This window comes from Camellia sinensis, chromosome 2 (assembly GCF_055761805.1).
Source record: "Camellia sinensis isolate YWXY chromosome 2, ASM5576180v1, whole genome shotgun sequence".
Taxonomy (NCBI): Eukaryota; Viridiplantae; Streptophyta; class Magnoliopsida; order Ericales; family Theaceae; genus Camellia; species Camellia sinensis.
In genome coordinates, this window is record NC_138962.1 from 42,195,767 (window position 1) to 42,208,932 (window position 13,166).

Here is a 13,166-nt window from a genome sequence, read left to right on the forward strand (position 1 = left end):
TTGAAATGAAGTTAAAAATTGTATCGTGGAATGTGCGAGGGTTGAATGATAGGGATAAAAGGGTGGCGGCGAAGGCGGTCTTACGGGGTGCCAACCCGGACATTGTTTGTTTACAAGAGACGAAGATGGCAGAGGTGGGAGTGGAGTTGATTCACGAGGTGTGGAGGGGGGAGGTTTGTGGAGTGGACCATTTTGCCTTCGTTGGGCACGGCAGGTGGGGTTCTTCTTTGTTGGGATAGAAGGGTGGTGGTGAAGGAGGAGGAGGAGGAGATAGGAGGTTTTTTTGTCTCTTGTTTGTTCCGTTGTGTGGACGATAATTTTCAATGGGGTTTTACTAGGGTATATAGGCCTGTGCAGGATTCTGAGCGGGGTTTGTTTTTTGAGGAGATAGAGAACATCGCCTTTCGCTGGGATGTCCCCTGGTGTGTAGGGGGTGATTTTAATGTTGTTCGCTGGCCTTCGGAGAAGGCAGGGCATGCCAAGAGTTCGGGAGCTATGCGGGCTTTTTGTTCTTTCATTGATGATTTACAGTTGGTTGACTTACCTATCCAAGGAGGCAGCTTCACATGGTCAAATGGTCGGAGTTTGTCTCGCATTGATCGATTCTTGGTTACTGTGGGCTGGGAGGAGCACTTTTCTGAGGTGGTTCAGCTTCGGTTACCAAGACCTGTGTCTGATCATTGGCCAATTTTGTTGGACAGTGGGGGGATTCGACGTGGGCCTACGCCATTTCGTTTTGAGAATATGTGGTTGCAACATGAGGGTTTTCTCGACTTGGTTCATGGCTGGTGGAATAGCTACGAGGTTCGAGGTTCTCCTAGCTGTGTGTTGGCTCAAAAATTGAAGATGTTGAAAGCAGCATTAAAAAATTGGAATAAGGAGGTGTTTGGTCGGCTAGAGGGCCAAAAAGCTGCAGTGGTGTCTTTACTTCAATCCTTGGATGAGCTGGAGGTGCAAGGTGAGTTGTCTCCTAAGGCCGGTACTCATAAGGAGGCGGCTAGACAAGATTTTGTTCATATATCTCGTATGGAGAAGGTTTGTTTTCGTCAAAAGTCCAGATGTTTGTGGTTAAAGGAGGGTGGTCGGAATACGAAATTCTTTCACCGAATGGCTAATGCTCATCACAGGGTTAATCAGATTAGTAGGTTATGGGTGGATAGTCGGGAGCTGCACACCGATAGGGAGATTAAGGACGGGGTAGTGGGTTATTATCAGCATTTTTTCCGGCCTCAAGAGGGGGTTTGGCGGCCGGGATTAGAAGGTGTTCAGTTTGCTACGATTCTGGCAGAGGATCGGGAGACTTTGGAGCGAGCTTTTACAGAGGAGGAGGTGTTTGGAGCTTTGCGGGGTATGAGTGGGGATAAAGCCCCAGGACCGGATGGTTTCATTATGGCTTTTTTCCAGCATTGTTGGAGCATGGTTAAGGGTGATATCATGGCAACTATGGAGGACTTCCTGGTGTCTGGGCATTTTAAGAAAAGTTTCAACGCAACCTTTTTGGCTTTGATCCCGAAGAAATGAGGGGCTGATGATATTCGGGATTTTAGGCCTATAAGTTTGTTGGGGAGTGTGTATAAGTTAGTTGCTAAAGTATTGGCAAATCGTTTACGAGGTGTTTTATCGAATGTGGTGTCCGAGTCTCAGAATGCGTTTGTTGGGGGAAGGCAGATTTTAGATGCAGTTCTGGTTGCCAATGAGTGTGTTTTATCGAATGTGGATTCTCGGATTCGCCAGGGGCACCCTGGTTTGATTTTCAAATTGGATATTGAGAAGGCGTATGATAATGTTAATTGGGAGTTCCTCTTGTATGTATTGGATTATATGGGCTTTGGGGCGACTTGGTGTCAGTGGATCAAGTTCTGTATCTCGACTGTGCGGATATCGGTGTTGCTTAATGGGACTCCGACGGGTTTCTTTCAGACACATCGCGGCCTTCGGCAGGGGGATCCTTTGTCCCCCTTGCTATTTATCTTAGTGATGGAGGCGTTGAGTAGATTGTTGGATAAAGCTGTTCGCGAAGGCTTCTTGGAAGGTTTTGTTGTGGGGACACTGGCAGGGTGTCCTTTGGGGGTTTCGCATTTGTTATATGCGGATGACGCTTTGATCTTCTGTGGTGCCGAAGCTGCGCAGATTGGATATTTGCTTACTTTGTTTTGAGGTGGTTTCGGGCCTTCGTGTTAACTTGCGGAAGTCGAAGCTTATTCCAGTAGGAGCAGTTGCTCGGTTACCTGTTCTGGCTGTAGTTTTGGGGTGTAAGGTCTCAGTTTTGCCAGTGTCCTATTTGGGTTTGCCCTTAGGGGCTTCTTTTAAGGCAAAGAGGGTGTGGGATGGAGTCGTGGAATGGGTGCAACGCCGTTTGGCAGGTTGGAAGTGCCAATATCTCTCGAAAGGTGGGCGTTTAACATTGCTTAAGAGTGTGCTGAGTAGTATCCCCACGTATTTCATGTCGGTCCATGTTATTCCAGTGTCAGTGGCACATCAGTTGGAAAAGCTTCAGAGAGATTTTTTGTGGGGGAGTGGTGGTGATGATTTTAAGTATCATTTGGTCGATTAGGGTAAGGTCTGTCAACCAAAACAGTTTGAAGGGTTGGGGGTACGTCGGTTGGTGACTTTTAATCGAACTTTGTTAGGGAAGTGGCTCTGGCGTTTTGCTTTGGAGCCTTACAGATTGTGGCAGCAGGTGGTGGCATCTAAATATGGGCTGGACCGCGGGGGTTGGGTTTCTGGGTCTGTGACCTGTACTTATGGGTGTGGGTTATGGAAGGGAATTTGGTTGGGTAGGGTGGAGTTTTGGAAGTGGATAGGGTTTAAGGTGGGGGCGGTTTTGGAAAGACTTGTGGTGTGGGGAGTTGGTGTTGGAGACCCGTTTCCCTTTGATTTTTAATATTGCATTGGATCCAGATGCATTGGTGGCTTCCTATTTGGTTGGTGGGGGTGTGGTACTTTGGGATATTCAGTTACGGCGATAGATTCATGACTGGGAAGTCGCTCAGTTGGTGGAGTTGTGGGGTTTTTTATATGGTTTGGGTACGGTTGGGGTGGGCCCCGATGTGTTGGTATGGAGTAGGGTAGGGGCAAGGGGGCGGTTTACAGTAGCCTCTTTTTATCAGGGTTTGATGGGAGATGCTAGTTGGGTCTTCCCTTGGAGAAGTGTTTGGGTTTCGGGGGTTCCGACTAAGGTTGTCTTTTTTATGTGGACGACAGCTTTAGGTCAGAATCTTACTTTGGATAACTTGATGCGGCGGGGGCACATCCTTGTGAATCGGTGTTGTATGTGTTGCGCAGAAACGGAGTCAGTGGATCATTTGTTTCTTCATTGCTCGGTGGCTTTGCGTTTGTGGGGCTTCATCTGTTCTCTCTTTGGACTTGCTTGGGTTCAGCCCCAAGGGGTGTTTGATTTCCTTTGGGCTTGGCGGGGTGTCCGTCTTGGCCGGCGGCAGCGGCGCGTTTGGTTATTGGCTCCGTTCTGCTTGATGTGGTTGATTTGGTTAGAAAGGAATCGACGCACCTTCTTAGATGTTTCTCATAGTGTTTCTTGGTTACAAAGTCGTCTTCTTTTCGTTTTGTATAGTTGGTTGGATGGGCATGTCGATCCGGATTTATTTGTGTTTTTAGATTTTCTAGATGAGGTGATTGGTTAGTTCTTGTTTTTTCTGGGTTGCCTGCTGAGTGGTTTTCTTGTATTGGTTGCATCGTCTTGATGCTTTTTTAATAAAATTGCTTATTTATCAAAAAAAAAAAAAACTAAATTATTATTATTTTTTTTAATACACCAGAACAACTATCTTTTATTGTAACAAACAATAAATCAAATGACTCCCTCGACCCAAATATTTTAATTGGGAATTTAGACATAGTTGATATGACGACAAAGGTGAACATGGAATTGCAGCAATCTTACCTCATGTTGGACCTAAACTCTGTATTCCAAGCTCAACCCTTTTTGTTGGGGCTGAGCCTTGCCTGCTAAGCATGTAATATAATTCAAATAAATTATTTGTATAGAAAAAAAAATTATATTGAAGCTACTATAGTTGCTTAGTGACTTAAGTCTTATTCATTGTGAGAGGTCAAGTCAAAAATTTTATTCTTCTCATGAACTCAACATGTTCAAGAGGTTAATTATTTTTAGTATATACAAACAAAAATTATTATATTAGATTATTTAGAAGGGAAAAAAAACTAAGCTAGCCCAAACTTATAGTTAATGCTCTGTTATCAAAATCTTACAATTCGCGATTCGATTCGCGATTCGATTCACAATTTTTGCAAAATCGATACAAATCTATGAGCGAATCTATTTGGAAATGAATCTATAGTGAATCGCACAATTCACAATCGATTCACGATTTGATTCGCTTTTTATGATTCATGCAATTCTTGAAATTCTCATGTCCGACATATTTTTGACTATTTTTTTCTCCATCTTTTTAGTGAAAATGACATAATACAATTTTTAACAACATTTAGTACCAAAATAACCCATATATATACATGATTTGTTGTTATTTTTGTGATCATGGAATTTTTAATATTATCCAATCAAATTCAATCTGACCCAACATGTTTTCAACTTTTCTTCTCATTTTTTTCCTTGAAAAATCATAATATATCTTCTAAAGCTATTTAAGATTAAAGTGACTTACACCATGAATTATCTATTACTATTTTATTAAATTAAACATAGTTGAATATTATATAGGTGAGGTCAGTTATACTTTTTAAAATATTTTAGGCTTTAAAATAAAAGATCTTATATAATTCTTTCTTATTATTTGGTCATTGTTACTTAAAAAAGTATGTATGCTTGTTGTCTAAATATCAATTTATTGTTAAATTATTGTTATTTTGAAGATTGAGAGTTTGTATTTGTTTATTGTCTTTATTAAGAATGGTTGATAATTATCTAGAAGGGGAAAATGTAAGATGGTGATCTTACATAAAAACACGAAACTCAAGCCCAGGTTCAAAAAATTAATTGGGCCCTTAAACACTTATCCTGCCATGACCCTACACACCTATAATAATCTAACTAGGAAGGTTCATTGGGCAGATAGTCACTCCTATATGATGGTAAAAAGTTAAATTAAGCAACCAATACATACTCAATGTGCGTTAGTTGACCATTTTATGCTATATTTTGAGCCCAATTAGGTTAAATAAGCATAATGACCACAAATATATAATGGTGGCACTATCAATACCTAACCCTTTCATATTTTCTCTTTGTCTATTTATTCAAGAACGCAACAAAAAAAATGCCCAAGTTTCAAACATAAATCTATTGTATTCTTGTATTTATCCTAAATACTAACATATACAAATAGTTGCAGTACATTACTCATTTTACATTGAATTCCAACATAAGGTTTATTTAGTTTGGTTATAACTGGATGAATATATGCTTTAGAAATGATGCATGCATATCGTTGCTAAGCATGATTGCTATGATTCTATATCCATACGATGTACATCATTTGTGTTTAACCTGTTGGACTAATGTCATACTCAGATATGGAGGATAAAATCATCTTATTCAAGGTGGTTCAGCCATGTCATGGAGTACCATAGTATGTAACACAAGTCATGGAGTATTGTTATGTTGTGTTGCATGTCCATGATGTGGCGATACATTCATTATGTTTTAAAATATGTTTACTTTTATTTTGTTGGTTAGTAGCAGTTATCTAGTAATTAGGAATTTTGATTGTATATGTTAGGATATTAGTAGGTTTACTAAGTAGGTATCTAAGTTATTCTATTTAAATAGGTGGTATTCAATCAATATATACAAAGGGAGGCTAGAATATTTTGTATCGACTTCTTGGAGAAGTTATGGAGGTCTGGTTTTTTTTTTTTTTTAATTTAACTAACAAGAAGTCTTCTACCTTCATATGTTAACATATATAGTGTTTCCAAGAGTTAAGTGGGAGCAAGTTTTATGATAGAAAGCTAAGGACCAGGTTTCACGAGAGCATAACTAAATAATGTTGTGATTGAGATACTCAATGTTGTCTCTATTAAGGTTATTTTGTAATATATCTCATGGTATTTCTTCAATTAGTTGGAAGAGCTAAGCAGATAGGTACACTGACAAGTCCATATGTCATGCACTGTAATGATGATAAATTTACTTGTTTTGGTCCAATGGATATATCATTTTAAGGTGTATAAATGGTTCCTAAAGCTGTTATTATTTTACCTAACTGCATATGTGCATTAGTATCATTATTAGTAGGTAGAATACATGGAAGATGATCTTGAACTGTCAGTATAGATTGTTGGACAGTTACAACTGAAATTTTTATAGACGATAATGGTCGATGCTATACAAATTTTATTTTACCATCAATGTATTATACGATGTGTTATGTGAACATTTCAAGATTCACAGTTGATTTAGGCAAATCTTGAGTTTGGGAAAATATTCATGCTAGAATGGGATTATTGTATCTTTGTTACACTTAATTATGTAGACAGTTTATAATGTAAAAGTGTTAGTTGTTAAAGAGAATATCGATATATATACATACCAGAAGTATTACTATACACAGCCCTCAAAAGGAGCATATGGTATACACCTAAAGTTTGAACCACAATGGTTCATAACTTCTACCAATTTAGATCATAACAAAACCAAATTGGTTCGTAACAAACACACCACAAAAGCCTCATAACCAAGACCACTTTGGTTCATAACAAAACACCACAAAACCTCATAACCAAAGCCAATTTGGTGGATATACATACGAGAAGTGTTACTATAAACACTCCCTCAAACAGGGCATATGGTATACACCAGAAGTTTGAGCCACAATGGTTAATAGCTTCTACCAATTTAGATCATAATAAACCAAATTGGTTCTAACAAAAACACCACAAAAACCTCACAACCAAGACCACTTCGGTTCATAACAAAACACCATAAAATCTCATAACCAAAGCCACTTTGGTTCACAACCAAGCACTACAAAGTCTTGTAACTAAAACCAATTTGAGTCATAACCAAAAACACCACAAACGTCTCATAACCAACCACCACCTATGTTACATGGGCTCTTCTATCTCCCCCACAATACCCATGTCCACCGGATATGACATGGGTAAGGGTGTGGAATATGTGCCCGATACTCGTACCCAATTTAGACACTCGGATCCTTTAATTTGTGACAATATATGAGAAGAAGAAACTCACATTTGCTAGTAAAACAATACTTTTAGCCTCCCAAATGAATTAGATAAAAAAAATTCATATTTTTCTTAATCCTATTCAATTTCAAGCATATATTTCTATATAATTTGCAACATTTCATCTAAGAATATTATATAATATGCAATATATATGTGTATATGACGCATCCCCGCACCCATATTCAATTTTGAATACGTATCCCAAAATTCTAAGATTTAAATTTATGAAGGTCTAATGCTTAGACATACACCCATATCCAATACTCGTACCCGAGTCCATGTAACCACAAAACTCTATAACCAATCACCAATATGATTTATAACTAAGACCACAAATCTTCATAACTGGAATGTATGGTCACTACAACATTTTTGGATTTTATGGAATAAATTTTTTTCCTAAAAGTAAAATTTTTGTTACAAAAAAAATAGGGCACCAATTTCTGCCGTCGCAAGAGTTGTCGCTAAAAGGTTGTCTTGAAAAGTCAAAAAAAAGACTTTTACTGACAATTTTGAAAATGTCGATAACAAATGCACTTTTTGCGGCCAAATAATTTGATGCCAAAAAGATTTACTTCTTTAGATGAAAAAAAAAAATTTGATCTCAAAATGATAGTAATTCTGTAACGCCCTCTAAATAATAACAATAAACCCATCAGATAAGACATGCATTTTCATTTAAACTAACCGCATTCCTTTCATTCATTAGAATTCCAAGACATAAGTATTACATGATAACCTCATAACAAAATGCCCTACGGGCTTACAGCTTTCCAAGTTAACACTTGGTTACAACAAAGAGTTCTAACTCGTTTACACATTAAGCCCTTGGCTTGAAATTACATGTAATACATCAAAAGTAAAACGACGAAACTATGCCCGCCACTAGCCTCCCAGCTATGTCCTTGGAGGTGGCATGCTTCCTGCACCTGAAAATGATATTCCCATATAGGGTGAGCCACAGCCTAGTAGAAATACACTAAACCAACCATGGACAATGACTAAAACATTAGCAATTGATAGTTGGTCAACACTGATACAATCACATAAATTACATATTTATGTCAACGACTTACAAGTCCCAATTACTTTTCATTTTCCCTTTTCAACAGATAAGCATGCTAGCTCTATCATCATTTCCACAGATATGTATAAAAACTATATCTCACATTCAGATAAGCATAAAAGCTATATCCACATTCTCAACAGATATGTATATCAACAATATCCACAGATAAGCATACAAGCTATATCCACACTCTACAACAGATATGTATATCAACAATATCCACAGATAAGCATACAAGCTGTATCCACACTTCACAAAGATAAGCATATGAGCTCTATCTTCATTTCTCTAGACAAGCATATGAGCTCTGTCTACGGAGTTCATCCCCTATCTCCTCCCAATACCTATCCGGTTTAGAGGTACATCCCCTATCTTCCCCTAAACCGCGGAGTACATCCCCTATCTCCTCCTCTACACATAACGTATATAAACACATTGGTTCTATATACAATCACACAATACATACAATTAATGTATTCTATCAACCGTCAAGTTCCATGACACATTCCATTGATTAGTTTCCATTTACCTAATCATCATGCATTGTCTACAACAATCTCGACTATCCTCCACCGATAGCCCAAAGCAGTTATTTCTAAAACAGAAAATAAATGCACAAATGGATATTCAATCAACATTTCATTTCCTCATTTCTCACCAATTAATTATCCCAATTAATTAAACAATGTAATTAGGCCATTTTCCATAATTACCATTTCAACCCTTAGGTCCCATTTTCATCAATGATTCAACAATCATTCCATTTTTTTTCATGCCAAACATGCATCTAGGTTTATTATGAATGAAACCCCAACTTTTGTGTAATTGCACAAAAGCCCCAAACTTTCACAAAATTACCAAACCAAGCCCAACATCGCAAAATACCAAAATTTAAAGACAAAACCCATAGAGAGGAGTAGGTTATCCCTACCTCAAATTCGGAGTCCCAAAGGAGAAGACGACAAAACCCAACGTGCTCCAAAACTCGAGATTTTCAGATTAAAATGAAGCCCTCGACGATCAACAACTTTTTTGTAAAGGCCAAAGGTGAGTAAATCACTCCTACTAGATCAAAACCTAGAGAGAAGGTAGAGTCTAGAGTGAGAGGCTCAACAATGGTGATTTAGGAAAAGTAAGAGAGAGAAGAGAAAGTGAAAAAGTGATTTGAAAAGTCACAATTTCGGGACTTTAACCCAGGTCTCCGCTCGAGCGTAAAACACCCCGCTCGAGCGGCCACTCACAGACTTCCGCTCGAGCGGCCAACCTCCCGCTCGAGCGCAGAATGCACTCGCTCAGCACTTTTGCAGAGCCAGACCCCCGCTCGAGCTCCCAACCCTACGCTCGAGCGTACAACGCTGCACAGGAAAATACTGAAAGGGTGTAATCTCCGCTCGAGCGCCAAAACCCCCGCTCGAGCGTAAAGGCCAAAACCTGGGCAACTAGTTTTGGTTTCTAAACTCGACCAACCAGTAACAAACCCGCCCAACACATCCCATAACTCAAATACTAAGTAAAAAGGATGTAAACAAGATAATAAACAACTACCAACATCCACGGACACATGTCCGGATCACTATACAACAAGGGTAAACCCGGGATCGCTATAACCTCCCCCCCTTAAAGAATTTCGCCCCCGAAATTTAGCACAAGTTTTCAAAAACAGGTTTTCCTCCATTTTAAACAATGTTACAATTTAACATTCAACAATTCGACCCATTATCGGTCATCCCATCCCTTTAACAAGAGACATACCACAATATGTAAACAACATATGTACTTTCAACATGCAACAACATTATGCATTAACTTTCCAATTTCAACAATATATTCAACACATATAGTGTCACATTCAACTTCCATATGAGGCAAGTTCCAAAACATACTTCCAATAACCAAAACATTTGCAATGTTTCACAACTTAAGACATATATAAAAGCTCTTAAGTTCAACAATAGTTCAAAATGTAAATACAAGATTACATATCAACAAACAAGTCCGGATATTTCTCACGGACTCCTAACTCACGTTCCCAAGTGGCTTCCTCCACTCCGTGATGTTTCCACAAGACTTTCACCAAAGGAATGGTCTTGCCACGCAGGACTTGATCCCGCCTATCCAAGACCCGAACCGGTCTCTCCTCATACGAGGCATCCTCATCTACCTCTAAATCAGTCCAATCCAACACATGTGATGGATCTGGCTCATACTTCCGAAGCATACTCACATGAAACACGTCATGCACTCCGGACAACTACGGCGGTAAGGCTAACCGATAAGCAACCTCACCTATCCTCTCAAGGATCTCAAAAGGACCAATAAACCGAGGGGATAACTTCCCACTCTTCCCAAACCTCATCAGGCCTCGCCTAGGTGATATCTTCAGAAAGACATGATCACCTACCTCAAACGCCAAAGGTCTCCTCCTACGGTCGGCATAACTCTTTTGTCGACTCTGGGCTGTAACAAGCCTCTTACGGATAAGCTCAACTTTCTCCGTCGTCTCCCTAACCAACTCCGGACCCAACAAAGGTGCATCACCCACCTCGGCCCAACACACTGGAGACCTACACGGTCGGCCATACAAGGCCTCAAACGGTGCCATACCGATGCTAGACTGAAAACTGTTGTTGTAGGCAAACTCTACCAATGGCAAGTGCCTCTCCCACGTCCCACTGAAATCCAGGACACAACCCCGAAGCATATCCTCGAGGATCTGAATAGTACGCTCGGACTGCCCGTCAGTCTGAGGATGATAAGCCGTACTAAAGGTCAACTTAGTGCCCAGTGCACTCTGCAAACTCTGCCACAACCTAGCAGTAAAACGAGGATCTCTATCTGAGACGATCGTCACTGGGACCCCGTGCAATCTCACTACATCCCGAATATACAAATCGGCAAGGTGATCTACCGAATCTCTCACGCGCATAGGAATAAAGTGCGCCGACTTAGTCAACCGGTCTACAACCACCCAAATAGCATCACTACCCCGTTGAGTCCTCGGAAGACCTACAACGAAGTCCATAGTGACATGCTCCCACTTCCACTCGGCAATAGGCAAGGGTTGCAACAAACCCGCTGGTCTCTGATGCTCGGCCTTCACTTGCTGGCAAGTAAGGCATTTCGATACGAAAACAGCCACATCTCTCTTCATACCCCGCCACCAAAACTGGCGACCCAAATCCTGATACATCTTCATACCTCCCGGATGCACCGCAAGGCGCGAATGGTGAAACTCTCGGAGTACTTCCTCTCGGCAAGACTCCGGTACAAACAAACGGTCTCGGTATCTCACACTCAGGTCGGGATACACCATCAAACCCTTCTCACCCTTCCCACTGGAAATCTTCTCTCGGAGGGATTCTACCTCAAGGTCACCTCTCTGTGCCTCTAACACTCTAATCACAAGTGTAGGCTGTGCAACAACAGAAAACAAGGCCGCAGCCTCGACAGATTCGCCCAGTAGCAAATCAAACTCGCCAAGTGCTCCCAACATCTCCCATTCCCGGATGGCTATACAAGCTACATCACTAATGGATTTCCTACTAAGGGCATCGGCCACAACATTGGCCTTTCCCGGATGATAATGCAACTCAAAATCATAATCCTCGATGAACTCCATCCATCTCCTCTGCCTCAGATTCAAGTCTCTCTGTGTAAACAGATACTTCAAACTCTTGTGATCCGAGAATACCTCGAACCTCTCACCATAAAGGTAGTGCCTCCAGATTTTCAAGGCAAAGATCACTGCTGCTAACTCTAGGTCGTGTGTGGGGTAATTCTTCTCGTGTATTTTCAACTGACGTGAGCCATAAGCTACCACTTTTCCCTCTTGCATCAACACACAACCCAAACCCTCTCGTGAGGCATCACAATATATAGCATAACCCAACCCTCTCTCCGGAATAATCAACACCGGAGCGGTGGTCAATCTAATTTTCAACTCTTGGAACGACTTTTCACAAGTCTCACTCCACACAAACTTGACTCCTTTCTGAGTCAGCCTAGTCAACGGTGACGCTAACCTGGAGAAATCTTTCACAAACCGACGGTAATACCCAGCCAATCCCAGAAAACTGCGGATCTCAAACACACTCTTAGGCTGTGCCCAATCTTGCACTGCCTCAACCTTGGACGTATCAACAGACACGCCTTCCCCGGATACCACGTGGCCTAAGAATTTGACTTCCCCCAGCCAGAACTCACACTTCCCAAACTTGGCATACAGCCTATGGGCTCTAAGTAACTCAAGCACCACTCTCAAGTGTGCCTCGTGCTCCTCCTCAGAAGACGAATAGATAAGGATATCATCCACGAAAACAACCACAAATCGGTCTAAGAACTCCTGGAAAATCCGGTTCATCAAGTCCATAAAGACTGCCGGTGCATTGGTAAGTCCAAATGGCATCACCAGAAACTCGTAATGGCCATACCGCGTACGGAATGCCGTCTTAGGAATATCTTCCTCCCTGACCCTCAACTGATGGTAACCCGATCTCAAGTCTATCTTAGAGAAACAACGGGAACCCTTCAACTGGTCAAACAAATCATCTATACGGGGCATAGGATACTTATTCTTAACCGTAGCCCGATTCAACTTCCGGTAGTCTATACACAATCTCAAGGCACCATCTTTCTTTTTAACAAAGAGGGCCGGCGCTCCCCACGGTGAAACACTAGGGCGAACAAAGCCCTTATCGAGCAACTCCTGGAGCTGAACTTTCAACTCAACCAACTCTGCTGGAGCAAAACGGTAAGGTGCCATAGAAATCGGCGCCGTACCAGGCACTAAATCAATAGAGAACTCTATCTCTCGGTGAGGTGGCAAACTAACAAGATCTTCGGGAAAGACATCCGAATACTCACAAACCACCCTCGGTAACACAACCTGGGTCTCACCACTCTCACC